General features: G+C 40.2%; 1 protein-coding gene across 22 annotated transcripts in view; it reads right to left on the bottom strand.

Annotated features, from left to right (window-relative positions):
- The window catches only part of Trpm3 (transient receptor potential cation channel subfamily M member 3), an 848,188-nt gene that overhangs the window by 272,395 nt on the left and 557,587 nt on the right, over positions 1-18,206 (bottom strand). The window contains exon 1 of one of the 22 annotated variants that reach the window (XM_016003876.3): positions 1,196-1,339. The exons of the other annotated variants lie outside the window; for them this stretch is intronic. The gene's annotated coding sequence lies outside the window, so the exon portion shown is untranslated. Of the gene's footprint in view, positions 1-1,195; positions 1,340-18,206 lie in introns of those variants that run through there. 22 annotated transcript variants of the gene reach the window in all.

Genomic DNA, 18,206 nt, shown 5'->3' with positions numbered 1-18,206 from the left:
TCTCCAAAATATGCATCATTGACTCTGCTATATTTTTGGGTTGGCTTCATTGTGCTTTTATTCAGGTTGTTAGTGTGGACAGATATTCGATTTAAAAAAATTTTTTTTTTGGAAAGGTCATATTTTGATGTACAACTATGGTTTAACTTGTTGCCTAAATGAATTCCCTTTTTCTTTTGTTCAAGGGCTTTGAACTACTCTGCATGAAGCTTTAGACTTTGCTCCAACATGCAACTAAGTTAGCACAGAATGATTACTCTCATTGTTAGAAAGCATGAAATAAATCTGACACGCATTTCCTGCTGACTTTTTAATTCTCTTCTAATGCAAAACTTCGGTGGAGAGTTTGCCCTACTAGTTTTGCTTTTTAATTATGCCACAGAAGTCTCCTGTCCTCCTAGAGAAGGTGGATCCCATCAGCCCTTGGAAAATCACTTCTGTACATTATTTTCTGGAGGCAGAACAGTCAGAGAACCAAGCTGACTTTGTCAGGGGCTGTTTCTTTCTTCTCTTTCTGCACTACTGGCCATGTGTGATGTGTAATAGGGAAATGTCTTCAAAGGCTAATAATTAAAGGACATCTTTTTCAAAACAGAAACAAGGATGTCTACATTTTGAACAAAGTATAATGGTTACCCTAAGGAATAAAAGCAAGAGCTTTTTTTTTTTTTTTTTTTTGAAAATTAAACATGTAATCAATAAAACATCAAGAAGTAAGAAGGCAAAAAAAAATCTGTAAATATTGTCTTATACCAAAGAAACATCGAATCATTTCATTTAAACAGATTCACTCTTTTCATCCAGGCTCTGCTACCGACATTAAACCACCAACAGCTTTGCGCCGTCTTCCTTTACCTCCCTGCTAGCTGTAGCCTCAGCCCTTCCCTAGGAGGGAACACATGTAACACAAACTTAGCAGCCCAGTAACCCAGACAGGCAACCCCAAGATTAAAACGGAAGTAAGATGAACTTCTGGAGACAAACTATGAAGGACGCTTCTCTCTGTTGCTCGCCATCCCAATCTCCAGTTTCAAGAGGCCACCCAGTCTTCATTAGAACAAAATACCGAAATAGATGTTTCCATCCCCCTCTGTTTTCTCTCCACCCCCTCTGTGTTTTCCTTTGCTCTTCCTCTAAGTCCCTACATCCAACCTGGAGAAGGAGAACAAGAGAAAGGTCAGCTGAAATCATTTACCTGCGCACTGACTCTGGCTGGTAGCAAGGCAGTCCCCCTGCGCAGCGCCTCCTGCTTTCATTTTGCTGTGACTGGGGCTGGCCATCCCGCTAATAATGCTCGGATGACCGCCCACTGGAAAAAAAAAGTCACTTGCCAGGCTCTTCCCCCAAGAGACATTTCAAGTAAGCAATGAACTTGGGCAGATTGGCCCCTTGGAATGTGCCGGTGCTCCAGGATTAGCCTGGCTAAGAATCCCATGGACATTCCCTCACAGTTCTCAAACACTGCTTGATTTGAACATATAATCTGAAGCCAGAAGAAAAGCAAATCCCCGAGGAGATCGGGTTTAACCAGCACAAGTCCTAACTGCTTCCTACCCCACCCCCACCTTTTCTTTTTCCATTCTCAGAGTGGGGGCGGGGGGGAGCTTGCAAGAGTGTGATAAGGTGCTCTGAGTTCTGAAAGTTCAGCTTTGGAAAGTGAATCTCTCTAAAGAAATAGTGTATCACTGCTGCCGGTAGTTTGAACACACAAGCGTCATTGTTCCCCTGCCGAACACTGAGTGGAGTGATAGTATTTCTTTAAAGAGAAACTGTTAAAAACTTCAGAGTTTCAAAGGAACCCTCTGGTCTCCGAACATGAGCCTAAGCAGAATGCAGTTGGGGTTGGCCAAGTTGTTCACCTTCTGCAACTAGATGTCAACAAAACTTGCCTGATCACACTTCTTGTCCACAGCCTTTCCCTGCTCAGCACAAATGCACAAGAGACCTGCGTTCCCTGTTTCTGTACTGAAAAGCGATCAACTGACCCATTCCAGGGCTGTGGGTGCAGACAGAAAGTGGAGAAACTGTGGTGAGACGGCTGTGTGTCTTTACTAGGAAACGATTGATTGTATGAGGCCACATAGAGAGGGCACTTTCAGAGATCACCCAAGAGAGAATGTTTTTGATGATAGATATTAACTAGATAAGCAAATACACTGGGGAGAAAAGAGTTCAAATTTCAATAAGGCAAGCAAACGCTTACGAAGTGAATGTCAAGCACTATATCTCTTTCCAAGAGTGACGGTCATCTGAGAAGTGGCACCCTTCCGCAGTAAGCCTTCAGGACTGTAATCAGTGAGGGCAGCGGGGCTTTGATTTTCATTTTCCTGTTACCTTGTGTCAGACTGAATAGTACTTGTCATGTGTATGGTAAAAATGACAACGGTAACCAAGTGACTTATTTCACACTTGGATTAGCCCATGAGCGGGCCATCTTTACTGCCTGTGCTCTTTGCAGAACTGATTCCCATATGTGCTGGTCTTTTTCACAAGCCACATTTCCCCAGAGATGAGGGGCAATCATCCACCTAGTGACTTTCAGTGGATGAAACACGGTTTTAAAAACAAAAAAAGACTTAAGTGAATGGCATCACGCTTTGCTATGAGACACAAGAGGGAATGCTGGGAGATGGATTCAGTGGATAAAGACTTCGGTGTGCAAGTGTGGCAACCTGAGTTTGAGTGCCCAGAACCCATCTAAAGCTGGGCACCTTGGTGTTCACCTGAAATTTCAGCACTCCTATGGCAAAACATGAATCAGAGATAGGACAATCCTTGGATACTCCTTGGCCAGTTAGTCTGGGATATGCAGCAGCAGACAACAGAGACCTTGTCTCAAACAAGGTGGAAAGGTAGGGACTAGCACCTGAGGCTGTTCCCTGACCACCACTCATGTACAGTGGCATATATGTGCTCTCTGGTCTTTTCCTCTCTCCAACCCCTCACTTTTTTTTTTTTTTTTTGTAAAAGGTATAAACACCCCTCACCTATCTTTAAGAATTAGCCACAGCCTTAATGCCATACAGCCTTTTTTTTTTCCTGTGCACCTGTGACCCTTAAGTAGTCATTCTAATCAAACCATTAGAGATTGTCTCTACAGCATTGTTTAGACTGCAGAACTGGAAACCAAATAAATTATTTTTTATGCCATTTGATGGTCACAGCAAGGTTTTAGGGAGAAACATACATTTCCGTGTTGCTATGTGGAAAAAAAAAAGTAGACCACAGGAAAATAGGAGGAAAACATGGCAAATTTCAAATAGAAAGATGACTGGCAACTTTGCTAGTTTTCATTTCATTCCACTTGCTTTTCAGTTTCTGCTTGTCATCGTGTGCATATGGAGTCAGAAGAACACATTTTGTATTGGCTTTTCAGTTATCAAGTTCGGTCTTATGCTCCCAGGAGGGTATGGGGAAGGTGCTCAGGAAAGTATTTAGAAAGAAGTTCACAAAGAATGAGAAGAGGGACTCCATAGGGAGATTCTGGAAAAGAAAGGTTTGGGATTTTGTTTTTGTCTTAGTATGGGGTGAGATTTTTGGAGAGACACAAAGAGAGAAAAGAACAGAGAGGTGAGAGGAAGGAGGTGGAAGGGAACAGAGAGGGAAGCGCTAAGTGGGCAGACAAATACTTGGAAAGACCTACTGGGATGACAGGTAGCAGCAGTCGGCTGTGATACGAAATCCATTGGTTTTCAGTAATTTTCCCGATATAGAAAGACTTAACAATTCACCCCCTTCAACATCTTTTGTCAGTAGATCTCTCTGAACTCACGATTACCATAAATCACGAGTTCAATGAAATAGTCTTTTATCACTTCTCTATGCATTTATTTTTGTTCTTTCTAGTCCCACTTTTGGGTTGGTTTTGCTTGCTTTTCTTTTCTAAAAAGTCTCCAATAGAAAATAGAGTATGAGTTGCCGTCCATGAAATTTACACCAGAGATGAAAATATTGCTACAGAGCCCTAGGCCTTTTTTGTGGGAGTTGAAACAGGAAGCTCCAGGTGAAGGCAACCTTTCAAAAGAGGTAGGGAGGACTCTGATTGAGGAAGGTAATTAGCTCCAAAGAGACCTGCAGCTCAGAGCTACTTTGCATATGGATCTCTTCTCACCTAGAACATCATTACCCATGATGCAGCTCCCAGAAGGGTTTATTAACAGGCTGCTTCAGGTGTAGATTTTGGAGAACTTGAATTCTAACAATGGAAGGCCACATGCACAGTGGTAGCTTTGGCTATTCCTCACTTCCACGTTAACGCAATGGCAGAATGCCTTAGTTTCCAAATTTATCATTAATTAAACATTACCTCTGAAAAGACTGTACTAAAAAGGTTTTGTTGGCTCACAATTCTTTAAAAAGTAAAATTAGATCTTTCTATTGGTAGAAACTAGATTTTTACCATGTAAAATGCATATTGCACTGCCATAAGTAACTACAAAGAATCTGTTCTTTGATGCTTACATCTGATAGCAATGATAAAGAGCGTGATACAGATTAGAGGGTCAGCAAACATTTTCAGCAAAGGTCAGATGGTATGTACTTCATGATATTAGGAAACAATAAGTACCCATCTTAATACTTAACTGCTTGGCTATCGTGAGGGACAAAGTAGCCACAGACATGATCATGATTGAGCATACTTTATTTCAATGAAGAGGAAAGTGGGCTATAACCGATGTATACTGGTCAACCTTTGTAACAGGAAAAAGAAAGGATTCTGCAATGGGTTGTCAGGGAAGGTGGTGGTGGACCTCCACCTTTGTAGCGTCATCCCTCACTTGCCCCTGCTCTTCTTCCTGCATGGCAGGCAAGTTCTCTTCAGTTACCTTTGCTTCTCTTGCTTTTTCTTGTGATAGGTCCATCCTCAGAGAGCTTACTCCCTAGCAGTCTCTGGCCGTCCTAGCCAAAGGAACACTGTGTTGTTCTATCAAGTTTCGCTCCTCCTCGTATCTTCTTGCATGTTCCCTACTAGGAAGTAAGTTCAGTCTGTTACCACCACCAGCATAGCACTTGGAACTGTGGCACTTGGGAGGCACATAGAAGACCTAGAAAACCATTCCATTTCCTGCAGAATAAAACCTTCCCTTAGAAATGGATGGCATCTGGGGCTGGAGAGATGACTCAGTGGTTAAGAGCACTGGCTGCTCTATCTAACAGAGGACCTTGGGGTCAATTCCCAGCACCCACTTAGCAGCTAATATGTGTCTGTAACTCTAGTTCCAGGGGATCTGGCACCCTCAAACATAAATGTAGGCAAAAAATCAATTCACATAAAATTATTAGAATAAAAAAGAAATGGATGACATCAGATGGACTTGTATCTCCAAAAAGGAGACTTGGGAACTAACTAGGTAGGCATTTATGCTGGGTTTATAGCAATGCATTAATGTATAAGAAAGGGATATACCTGATAAAATATTATCTGGAAGCTATATATTTTTTCTTATTTGGAAGCATAAAAAAATGAATCCATCAGAAGTATTTATCCAAGTGCAGTGGTGCAGGCCTACAATCCCAGCTTCTTAGGAGGCTGAGGTAGGGATATCTTTAAATTCAAGGTTTACCTGAGCAATAGTGTGAGTTCAAGAATCGCTTTGGCAACTGAGGGGGACTGTCTCCAAATAAAAAGTGGAAAGAGTGCTAGAGGTAGAATCCACTGAGAGAGTACGTGTCTAGAATTCATAAAACACTAGATTCAATCCTCAGCACTACAAAGAGCAAAAAAGACAGGGAGATGAAAGTCATGATGTTATCATCATAAAGTTACTGCCGTTTAGGAAACACAGGCAGCCCCTCTTAAATGCCCTGTAAACCTTAAACTCCTTGTTTTTATTCCAATGCATGAAAACAAACGTGTTGTGGTTTTCACCATCTGAGTTGCCATTGACCTATAAACAATGCCAGAGGACACTGCAAGACCAGTGCTTCTGGATCACACCGCCACCAGCATGTCCCTCCCCAGCAACTGATCATGGCGTCCCCTACCAATCCCCTTATGTATCATCCAAGCCCAAGCGCTTTCTATTAGCTCATTATAGAAGGGCTTCCAGATCCGACTCTGGAAGTATTTTAATCAAAGCTTTGTCTTCCATGCAAGCCTCAACACTCTTTCTGTTCAGGTCAACCAAAATATGGAGGGTGCCCCTGATCCAACAAGTGGCTGGCTCCACACTTCTCAGTCATTGGGCATGTTTTGTTATTTCCCTTGGAAAGTTAGAGTATTCCCTTTGCACCAAGTGAATGCCTTTGTATTCCCAAGTCTGCATAAAACACTGTTCTTCAAGAAGCTAGCCACTGCAAGCCAGAACAACTGTGACCTTGTTCTACTTCCTTACTTTGCTCTCACTCCAATCAGTGGCTGGCTCATGTACTGTCCTAATGACTTATTTCCTGTTCAGTAGGTGCACTCACCCTCTTCCATAGTCTCCTGTGCCTACCCACTTCTGGGTCTACTATGACACAGCTAGAGCTTGGACCTCCCTTAAAAGAAGTCTCTTCTTCTGCACCCTCCCTTCACTTTGTTTCTAGAGGACTGCTACCCCTTCATTTTTAGAATTACCTTTTGTAGAATAATGTGGCTATGGACTGAAATTACTTGAAATAGAACTTACTTCACGGCATCTAAACTTACATGATGTATTTCTTAACATACAGTAAAAGATCTATTTTATCATTTATCTTGAAAATATTCAGTAAATCACACTTTCACAGGCCATGCTGTGAAAATTACATTTAAATATGATCAGAATTTGCATGTAGAATGGTCATTCTACACAGTCATCTTGGAAATAATCTCTCAATATATTTATATATAACACTGAAAACTTCTCCATTGTGAAGCAATTAATCGTTGGTTAACTAACCATAAGACATTGTATTTTCACAGCATTCTATTATGCACAGAATGCTTTTCAACATAGCATTTCACATAACCTCTGAAGTAACTTTATAAAATAAACATCACAATATTTTCTTATATAAGTGAAAACTGGGGTTTACTCAGATTAAGCATCATGCCAAAGCTATATACCAGTGATTGGCTTAGCCTGATGGTCTTGTTCTATTGGTACTGAGGTCTCTGCATCCTTTATTCTGTCACTGATTTTAAGGATGCTAAATGATGCTTTTCTTTTGGGTGTGGTGGATTAATGTCATCAGAATCATCCTGAGCTTGTTAAAACACACATTTATTTCATCAGGCCTAAAAGACTCCGATGAAAGAGTTGAAATGAAGATGTTGGCCTCTACTCCAACATTATCCCATAACCATCAAGGGTTAGCCACAAGCTTTGTTACAATACCTGTTTACATACTTTTATATGCTACTTAGGAACTAACTGCTGCTGTTGACCCCAACACAGGACAACACTGCTCCCTGTGAATCCCTTTCACATCCTAAAAGGCAACAGAATAAACTTTACCCCCAAGAAAGAGAAAATGAAAAACAAAGTTATGATTAAAAAAAAACAAACAAACAAAACTCATGAGACTGAAGCTTGGCATCTGCCTCAGGGGCCAGGAACTTTAAAATGATAGATCACTGTTAGTAAATCACATCACTGTGATAATGTCAGCACACACCTGTGATGGGGGGCGGGGGGGGGGTTCTGTATTCACAGAAGCTATGCTAGTAACTTTGTCATTAAATGCAGAGATGGAGCAGTGCAATGCCATCCTTTAAGTGCTCAGTTCTTTAGAGTAGCTCATCCTCGCCACCACCATTCTGATTTTTGTTAGGAGGCATTGACACCCCCTGCTCTCCTGCCATTGTGCTGGGTCTTAAAATTAGGGCATTTCACACAGAAATGTGGATGGAATTTATGTGACAAGCCACATCCGGTTCAGAGGCCCATTTTAATTTTGTTTCTTTTGTCCTGGAGGGATGAAGATGCTGAGAAAAGCAGAGAGTGAGGACAGATAAATCATTACAGTCCAATTTTTGGAGCGTTTTCTTATCAGGATCGACTCCTGGGGGAAATCTCAATCTCTGTCTGTCTGTCTGGGACGAATTTTATTTTATCACAGTCCTAACTACCTTTAATTATTTTGGGTTCAATTTTAAAGCCAAAATTTTTATTTATAAAATAGAGTGCAATTTGGCCATATAATTTTATTTCTGAAATCCCAATTTTCTTTATCCATTTAAAGTACTAAGGCAGGGTCTGGTGGAGGCATGACTGATCAGAAGTCTTGAGATACGAATCCTGGCCACGACTTAGAGATAACCAGGTTCCTAATCTTGGAAAGTGGCATGCTCCTGGAGACCTTCAAGGTCAACTGCAGGTCCTGGGGATGAGGAGTGTGGAACAAAGAGACCAGCACCTTTGTTTTTAGTCCCTCATTAATGTGTACAAAGATGGTAGAGAGGCTGTTTTGAAAGGCTGAGATTTTAAAAGTCCTTACACATTCATGGAATTGTTTTTCTTTTCATAACCAAGCAATGAAAACATTGCAGAGTGCAAGGTTTTTGGTCTATTCAGCACAAAGTACATAAGAAGATTTGAATTAATAAATAATCCCTGAAAGAATTCTCACCAGGCTCTAGCCATTCTGAAAAAATGTCCCCGGCTGAGCTATTCAGCACATATGTAAAACTGTAATTCTGTTTCAGTGAGAATCCAAGTGTTATTAAGACATTGTTATGATTAAATGATAACTTGGCATTTTTTATTTTGCCTTTTAGAGAATTTCTAAGACTGGAACATGGTGTTCCCTTACCCCCTTTGCTTACCAAATAATAAACCAAAACTTAATGTTGTCATTCTAGTCAGGATTTATAAAAAAAAACAAGATTTATAGGTCCTCCTCCCAAATTAACAATCAAGAATAACTGAATTGGAGGGTATTTGTATCATTGGAAGCAACATACAAGCATATGGGCCCAGCAACATCAATGTAATGTTGTTTCTATCATCCTTTGGGAAATGGAAAGCTTTTATTCAGTTAAGGCAGTGTAAACAAATGTATCTATCTCTATCTGCTAGTCATCGCTCTCTGCCAAATTGCTTAGTTGTTAGGTAGAAAATAAAGCCATTCACATAGACTCAGACTTTGGGGAAGTGCTAACGTGACAGTTTTCATGTTGTTGAAGGTTACCAAGCCTACCTCCAAAACACAATGAAGGCCATCTTCCCTAAACACTCATTGCCAGTGTCTGCATCTTACCCATTATGTGTTTCTTTATTTGTTAATATACAACCTCTTTGGAAGATTTTAGATCCCAGGGTAGATTCTAATCTATATATTTAGCCTTCTCTAAATATATTTTACATTTGATATATAAGGAAATGAATAGGAATTCAAATGTATGCATGAAGACTCTTAGGAGATGGCACAAAAATATAGACATAGGCTCATATGCAGACCTTAGCTTATAATATTTCTATGGAGATATGTGAGTGTGGGTATAGGTTATGAAATTAGAGGGGAGATCACATGAAGGAAAAAGAGGAGGTGAAGACGGGGGAGGAGTAATAAAGCATATGGAAGCAGAAAAGAGGCCATGGGGAGTGTGGAAGGATAAAAGGAGTCAGGAGAAAGAAAGGAAAATTACTAAAACGAAATTTTGTTTGACAATGCCACCACGAAACCTACTCATATATATGCAAATTAAAAAATTTAAAAAGAAAATATAAATATAAAACTTCAGCTGAGAAGTTCTAGTTGTATTACTATGTCTTAATAAAGTCAGTGCTACCTGGATTGTGGCCTTGAGTTAGTTTCTAGAGAATTTGAAAATGGGCCATCAACGCTGGGCTCACTGTATCTTTTAAAATTGTATTGTTTGGTTTATTCATTTTACTTTATGTGTATGGATGTTTTGCCTGCATGTATGTATGTGAATCATGGGTACATCTGGTACCCACAGAGGTCAGGAGAAGGTGTCAGGTTGCCTGGAACTGGACTTACAGATGCTTGTGAGCCAGCATGTGGATTGCTAGAAACCAACCAAACCCAGGTCTTCTGCTGGAGTAGTTAGTGGTAAGCTCTCCAGCTCCAATTCACTTTAGTTTTCAAGTACTTCACTTATTTACACACACATACAAATATACAATGACCATCACCTGTGCAAATTGGGACCCCCATGAGCTCTGCTTACTTGATTCCGTGGGTCATAAGGGTGTGTGCCACCTGTTGAGGACTGCAGGAGAACACAGTCCACAATTTACTGAGTAGAGCTCATAGGAACTCACAGAGAAGGAAGTAGCAATCATTGAGCCTGCATGGGCCTGAGCTTAGTCCTCTGCATATAAGTTATGGTGCTTAGCTTGGTGTTTTTGTGGAACTCCTAACAGTGGGAGTGGGGGTGTCTCCCATTCTTTCGTCCACTGTTGGGACCCTTTTCCTCCTACTGGTTGCCTTGTCCAGCCTTGATATGAGGGTTTGTGTCTACCTAGTCTTATTGTAACTTGTTATGCCTTGTTCAGTGGATATCTCTGGGAGGCCTGCTCTTTTCTGAAGGGAAATGGAGGAGAAGTGGATTTGGGAGAGAGGGGAGGTGGGGTGGGTACTGGGAGGAGTGGAGGGAGGGGAAACTGTGATGAGGATGTATTGAAAACAAAAAATAATTGTTTTAAATAATTTAAAAATATAACAAAAACTCATGAAAAGAGAAAAAATTCATGAATATGAATGAAGTCTGGATTAGAATCAGTGAAAAACTTCAATTCATCATAAACCAATAGTTTATAGAATACTGTAACTTGATGCACTTGGTTTATGGGCAATGTGAAATTGATATGGCACTTTCTTTTTCTTTTTTTTTTTTTTTTTTTTTTTTTTTTTTGGTTTTTCGAGACAGGGTTTCTCTGAGTAGCTTTGCGCCTTTCCTGGAGCTCACTTGGTAGCCCAGGCTGGCCTCGAACTCACAGAGATCCGCCTGGCTCTGCCTCCCAAGTGCTGGGATTAAAGGCGTGCGCCACCACCGCCCGGCGATATGGCACTTTCAAGATGTTTATTCTCAACCTCTGTGTTCTGAAAATACACCATTCGCTTAAGGGACACTATCTGATCACAGGATGCTAGACAGGAATCTGTGTGCAGTGGACTGTCTGAGTCTAGCCACATCAGCACGGTTGGGGAACTTGTTAGAAGTGTGGCTGCTTAAACCCCACAGACCTCTAAATAGTACTAAGTTAATGCAATTCTCAGGTGACTGCTTCACATTAAATTTGGAAAAACAATATTCTGGGGAAAAATCAGGTACAGTAGAGACCTATTTAGTACCAGTAGCAATAAAGAACAGTTTCACTGCTCTTGAAATAGGCCATTCAGTGGTCTAATGATTGTCAAGTCTTTACTAACTTGAGCCTTCTCATAAACATGTGAAGCAAGTGTTTCTACTTTATGCTCACTTTGCAAGTATAGACACTGAGGCAGCAGACATAAGGGTTCAATGTCATTCAGTCAGAAAGTGGAGTGCATGGACATAGAACACCTTATGAAACACAGATGGCTATGAGGGGCCCTTAGATCAGGGGAGTCAGTGTTTGATGAGCTGGCCTGGCCCATGGGTGGTTCGCACTAGCAGTACAGGATGAGTGTTGCATCTCAGGAACTCTTTTTGCATTTCAGTGAATAATGTGTTCTTCCTTAATTCCATAACTAAAGGGACATAATTTTAATTCAACTACCTGTTCTTAATCTCCATAATTTTATAGATATATATTTAAATTTTTCTTTCTTCTTATTTTTCTCCTAAAGTCTATAATGGAAGATGTTTGCTTCCAAGTACTTTCTCCTTCCCCCTGTACACTATGCATTTTGTTATGACCAGTGTTGTTCACACATCCTTATCATCCTGGTAGTCTTCAGCTCTAGGCTCAGGACAATACCTACATTTTAGTTTTTTGTGTATACGCATACATTTTCATGGGTCTTCTGCTGTCCTGGAACCACTAGCCAGGCTTCAAATCTGTTATAATCATCCTGCTTCAACCTCCCAAATGCTGGGATTACAGGTGTGAGCCAGCACGCCATGCTGTCTATTTATCTTTTAATTCTCTTTCCAGATTTTAAGTGCCTGGCACCTGGTAAAAACTTTATAACCTTTTTTTTTTTTTTTTAAAAAAAAAAGGAATGAATAACATTACAGATATCTAGAAAATAAATCATTCAACTATGGAAGGAGTTTTCTATAAGATGCTCATTAATGGAACAATTTATTTTTGTATTTACCTAACATATTCTGTACAAATAGACCTGTCAGGTCTTAAAATACCAGGCAAAATGTAACTGTCAGTCTTAAAGCATTGCCACTATGCTGAAAAGTGGTTACAATGAATCACATGAGTGTACATGCTGTGTGCACAAATTAGTGATTTATTTTCTATTGGTATTTGGCAGACATTTGACAAGTTTTGTGTTTTCCAATTCTATAATATAGGTAACATGCTGGAAAGGATGGAAAAAGAAAAATTATATATATATCATATATACTATATATTGTATATATCACTGTTCCTTTTGATGACATTATAAGTTGGTTAGTTCACTTGAAGAATGAGTCCTAGTACTCATAGGCACATATCCCGACATGCAAACATAATTAAAATAAAATAGATATTTAATTTTAAAAAATGGATCCATATAATCTTTATTGAATGTCTTCAAATGATTATTAAGAGACACCAATGGCTATGAGGGGCCTAAGAAGAAAATAAACTTCAGAACGCTTTGGATTACCAAATGCTATTCAGGGTGGGTATAGAATTCCTTTCTTAATTTCCATTCGTGTTCTTATTCCAACCTGGTCACTTGTAAAGCAGCATAATTGTCCATTGGTTATGTTTCCTCAGTTTGGATCATGTTATATTTTTCACTTGTTCCCATTGTTTGTGTGTATATCTAGGTGTATTGTGTGCATGTGTGGTCGGTGAACCATGTGTGTAGAGATGGTGCTGGTGCATCTGCATCTATGTGCGTATGAAGCCAGAGGTTGATAGTAGATGTTTTCAATCATCCTATACCTTATTAGTTGAATGTGGTGATGTGACTAAATTGTCTGGCTAGTGAATCCCCTAGAATTCTTCTGTCTTTGCCTTCTCAGAACTGGAATTTCAGGCATGTGCATGCCATACTGGCTCTTTTCTGTGGGTGCCAGGGATTGAAATCAGGTCATCATGCTTGCCTGGTAAGCACTTTACCAACTGTGCCATAGCCCGAGCCCCCTTTTCCATTTTTTCAAGCTATAGTTAGCACAGGCTGGTGCAGACTCCCTTAAAATTAATTTGAATTGAATTGTTTAAAATTAATTTGAATGTAAAGATGGAGGACAGATTTTTATCTCTTAGGTGGGTTTCAACTGATGGTCTTTAAATCAACACACCAGCCATTTTTGCTTTTTCTCTATGCTGGCATCCCCTTCTATAGAATGGTGTATCAAAAATTGCTTTGTTTCACAAATAAATGATGGTCTTTGCTAGCCTTTGCCTTACCCAAATAGAAATCTCTGTATACTCTATATTAAAAAAGACTATGCCAACAGGATTCCAAATAAGTAGATTTTAGTTGCTATTCATGTATCATTCGGGTATCTGTACATGGTGTGGCTAGGTTTCCATGATTAATTTACCCCACAAGATTGAGGATACAGTCTCGAACTGCTTTGTGCAGCTGAATGTCAGGACTCATCCTTCATGGCCTCAGATGCACAAGTCCCTACCCTTGTCTGCATAGCTCTGTTATCACATCACACCTGACTGATGAAGTCCTCATGACGCCATCACTGTGAGTTTAGCTTTTGTATCAGATGTGAATACAAATAACCTGGAGAAAATGCACTGAATCCCAGTGCTGCTTGATTAGTGACCCCCACCTCACAATCCTGCCTCACCCACATTATTTGGAAAAGAGACTGTGGTGAGGTATTGGCCTCACCCATGCTCCCAGCTGTGCTTGGTGACAACTTTTTTATTACCCAGGTTCTCCTTTATAAATAGAGAATAGTCTCCATTTTGTTACCTCACTAGGGCCTGCGGTTGAAACTGGTAAACACTTTGACAACCTGATCAACTTGAGTGTCACACGAGGACTTGGTAATACAGGCGTGCTGGCTTGTGGACAGACTGACACATTATCTCATGCTTTGTTTTCATAATTATAGGTGGCTTTTAGCAGCTTTAATTACATTCTTGCTTGACTTACACCAAAATGGTAATTTCTTTTGGATTAAAAAAGCTCTATATGAATTAATTTGACCCTTCTTAAAAAAAACATTAGAAATTTCATTAGATTTAAGTAACATGGAATTTGATCACACTGCATTCTGGGGCTCAGCCACAGCAGGCTTGGGTACTAGGCAGGCTGATTACAACTTAAGCATTGTTTCAATGTGATTTTGCAAAGTATTTCATTTACTGCAGATTAGTACATTTATTAAGCTGTTGATAATTGAAGCCTCTTAGGTTTGGTAAGTACCATCCGGTGAGGTAGATTAGTGGGGTTTAATTTGTTGCTCTCAAATCGTACATGAAGTCTTAGCAGAATAATTACATCTCCACTGTGGTCTAATAAAGATGACATTGCAGTGGCACTTCTGGCCCCTTCTGCATGTGTATGGTTTCTTTAAGATACTGTATTTGGGGGCGGGGTTCCCCTTCTCCTTCAAGAGGAGCTTAAACCTTATCACCCATAAATGATAAGACCTAGGGAGAAACCAAAGATGTAGTCATCTAAGGTGTGAGCTGCAAGGATCAGAAATCAGAATGAAAAGTACTAGAGTAGAACTGATAATAAATAAATATATAATGTTCTTGTTTCTTCTATATTTATTTGCTTTTTAGCATATGCCATTCATTATAATTGTTTCATGCATCATGTGTGTATGGGAATGAATCTGAAGCCCAAATATCCAGGCCTAACATACTTCTTGTTTTAAAGGATAGCATTCTAAAACATTGATATTTATATGCAGGTAATCATCAGGGTTATATATATATATATATATATATATATATATATATATATATATTCATTGTGTCTACTGTACTTTCCCCTCAAAAGGTACTGATTACATTTAGGAAAAGATAGTGAACTTCTATGAGTCAAAAGATACTTAAGAATATTTATTCATAGTTTGTAGGTCCAGATCCTAAGAGAGCATCTCATTTGACCCATTTGACCTTGATAGTGGAAGAAAGTGACATCCAGAGAAGGGATTGGACTCACTCCAAGATCATAGCAGGAACACTTTGCAAAGCCAGTGCCTGGAAGCCTGAACTTTCAACACTGAAGGCGATGGACTCCAGTCATTTCACGGCCACTCCTTGATTTGGAAGACAGGCTAATCTGGCTTCGAACACACAGCATTCTCATTTCTAGAAAGAGACCGGATGTGCAAGAAATGTACAGAGAGCCCATATGCTCTAAGGTGCACTAAGGGTACACTAGAATCTAAGGATTCTAGGAAGCATTTGGCTCTTAGGAAGGGCTTCAGTTTTAGCTGTAGGTATCCTTGGGTATCGGGTATTTTAATGCTTCATTTAATGTGATTCATCTAAGGGAATTTGACCTTCAATGCTTGTGTAGTTGTCTTCTAGGCTGACTTTAAAAACAAATTATAGAAATCTCAGGTCACATGAGAGCATTTATTTTCAGAGATTTATCCCCTACCTTCATCCTTTGTCATCTATAATGAAGAACTTTCTGGGAATTTGTCTGTGTTGGAGTTGTTTATACCTCTTGTTATTCAGTGTCCAAATACCAACTTCTCACTTGCTTTTTTTTAACCACTCATTTTGTATATTCTTTCTGTATTAATGGCCACTGTTCCCTTTAATTTGATTTTCACTCAAAAGGAGCTCTGTAACCCACTGGCATTCATTTCTTTTGGGTAGAAGAATGGAGAATACTCCACCAGCTTGCAAAGCAAATGCTGAATTACTCCCTGGGATGCGGTGACCTGGTGAAAGCATGCAGAACTGAATTATCCATTCATCTGAGAATGCGCTGACCTTGCATGGGGCCGTGTGTGTGTGTGTGTGTGTGTGTGTGTGTGTGTGTGTGTGTGTGTGTGTGTACACTAATTGGAATGGCCCCAGTGTTGGATAAAATGTACCTGTAGCATATGACCAACTTGCCCCTTATTCTAGGAAAGACATGGAATTCTAAGTAACTGCCTCAGTCTTCAGGTTAGAAGGAGGTAAAACCTTTTTGGTTTTCCCACAAGCCTTCATATGTTTGTTTGTATTCTTGCTTCACAGAGCAGGAGGACATGTGTATCTATAATTTAAGTGATTAAAACTTCATAATGGCCATGCTTGAGATAATTATTAACATCCCAGTATATTAGAAAACAGATGTGGAGTCAATTTGTAGCAGAAAACCATACCAAAATCATCTCAGGAGTTTGTGACAAACACACGTTATAGACTCCTGCTCATAGACGCTGAGTCTGTAGATGAGGCTGTCTCCATGGTTTTAATGTTTTACCCCTTTCATTGTAAAGATATTTCATTCTTACAACAATATATCCTAATTAGAGTCTCCTCTCCCTCTACACCTCTCAGTTCTTCCCCTCGTCCTCTCCTATGCAGATCCATTCCCTCTCTGGCTCTCACAGGCTTCTAAGAGATGATAATAAAATAAAATAAGATAAAACAGAAACTAACACATCAGAGTTGGACAAGACAAACAGAAGGAAAAGAACCCAATAGGGGGCACAAGAATCAGAGACTCACTTGTTTGCACACTCAGGAATAATTAAACTGGAAGCTTTAATATGTTAGGCTTCCATACACAGAAGACCTGGTGCTGACCACTGTAGGACTTATGAACTCCACCTCAGTCTCTGTGAGTTCTGGAGCTTTGCTCATGTTGATTGAGAGGACCTTGTGTTCTTGGTATCTCCTATCTCTTCTGGCCCTTACACTCTTCCTGCTTCCTCTTCCATAGGTTCCCTGATCCCTGAGGGGAGGGATCTGATGAAGACATTCCATTTAGGGTCAAGTGTTCCAAGGTTTCTAGCTCTCTGCATAGTGTCTGGTTGTGGGTCTCTGTATTTGCTCCCATCTGCCTCAGAAGGAAGCTTATCTGATGATGGCTGAGCAAGGTACTGATATATGAGTATAGCAGAACGACAATTAGAAGTCATTTTATTGCTATTTTTTTAAAAGAGCAATTGTGTTGGGTTTAACATCTAAAGGATGGCAGGTAATTCTGTAAGTGCATTGAGCAGAACTTTTCCTTCCTCGTCAGCGTGTCTCCAAGTGGGTTTGCTTGCAGACGTGATTATTGCTGTTCGCTGAAGCCATTCTGATGTAGTTTCTGGTCCTCCTCATTGCACATTGGCACTTCAGCTACAGTTTCTAAGATGCTTTTTTGCCCTCTGTATGAAGCCTCATTCAATCCTTCATAGAACTGTGAAAATGACCTTCTTGGATCACAGTTCTACAGCTTTGGCACGGCTCTCCCAGTACTATTGACTATTGTGGGTGGCTGTCTTGTGCCTATAGAACGTGTAGTGGTATCTACAAGCCTTATGAGAGCAACTAAAATTGTTTCCTGTTGGAGTACCCTGCACTTACGGTTGCAGTCCACCATGTCCAGCTCTCTGAGATGAGGCAAAATGGAGGGCTCCCTTTTCAGCAGGGTTCTCTCCCTATCTGGACAGTATCTCTAGGCCTGGAGGCCTGACTTTATTTGGAAGCTGTTTCTAAGCCTAGATGCCTGACCTGTCTCAAGCATGAGTTTTACACAGATCCCTACAGAAGCTCTTCTCCTGCTGCCCATATGATAATTAGGTTTTGTGCTCCCAGATGTGTTATGATAGGACTATGCTGTCAAATACAAATTAGGTGATGTCCCAGCTGCTGTTCCCATCCTATACATTTCCCCTCACTCTGGAATAAAGCTGAGCTGTAACACTGAAACAGTCTTCTGGAAGGCTATTTCCATTCCTGCTCACAGCCATCTGAACCCTGTTCTCCTGCTTCTGTTCCCTCCTCCCTCACTAACAAGTGGCCAACCATCCCTGAAGAGAAGGGAGACCCACAGTCTCCAGTCATTATTAAATATCTCTTAGGTGAAAATTATTCTAAAATGAAATTTGAAAAATACCAGGGGTGAATGGGTTAATCTATTCTTTAATTGTCCAAACAGTACCTATGTCATCTGTTTCCAAGACCACACTGCCAGGCTTGTCTTCTGGTAAGCTTCTCCCTTGATTTTTATTTTTCATTAAACAAAAGCATGCACCTGCCCTGTTC

Source organism: Peromyscus maniculatus, chromosome 1, assembly GCF_049852395.1.
Source record: "Peromyscus maniculatus bairdii isolate BWxNUB_F1_BW_parent chromosome 1, HU_Pman_BW_mat_3.1, whole genome shotgun sequence".
Classification (NCBI taxonomy): domain Eukaryota; kingdom Metazoa; phylum Chordata; class Mammalia; order Rodentia; family Cricetidae; genus Peromyscus; species Peromyscus maniculatus.
Note: the sequence above shows the minus strand (reverse complement) of the source record. Positions and strands in the feature narration are given on the sequence as shown.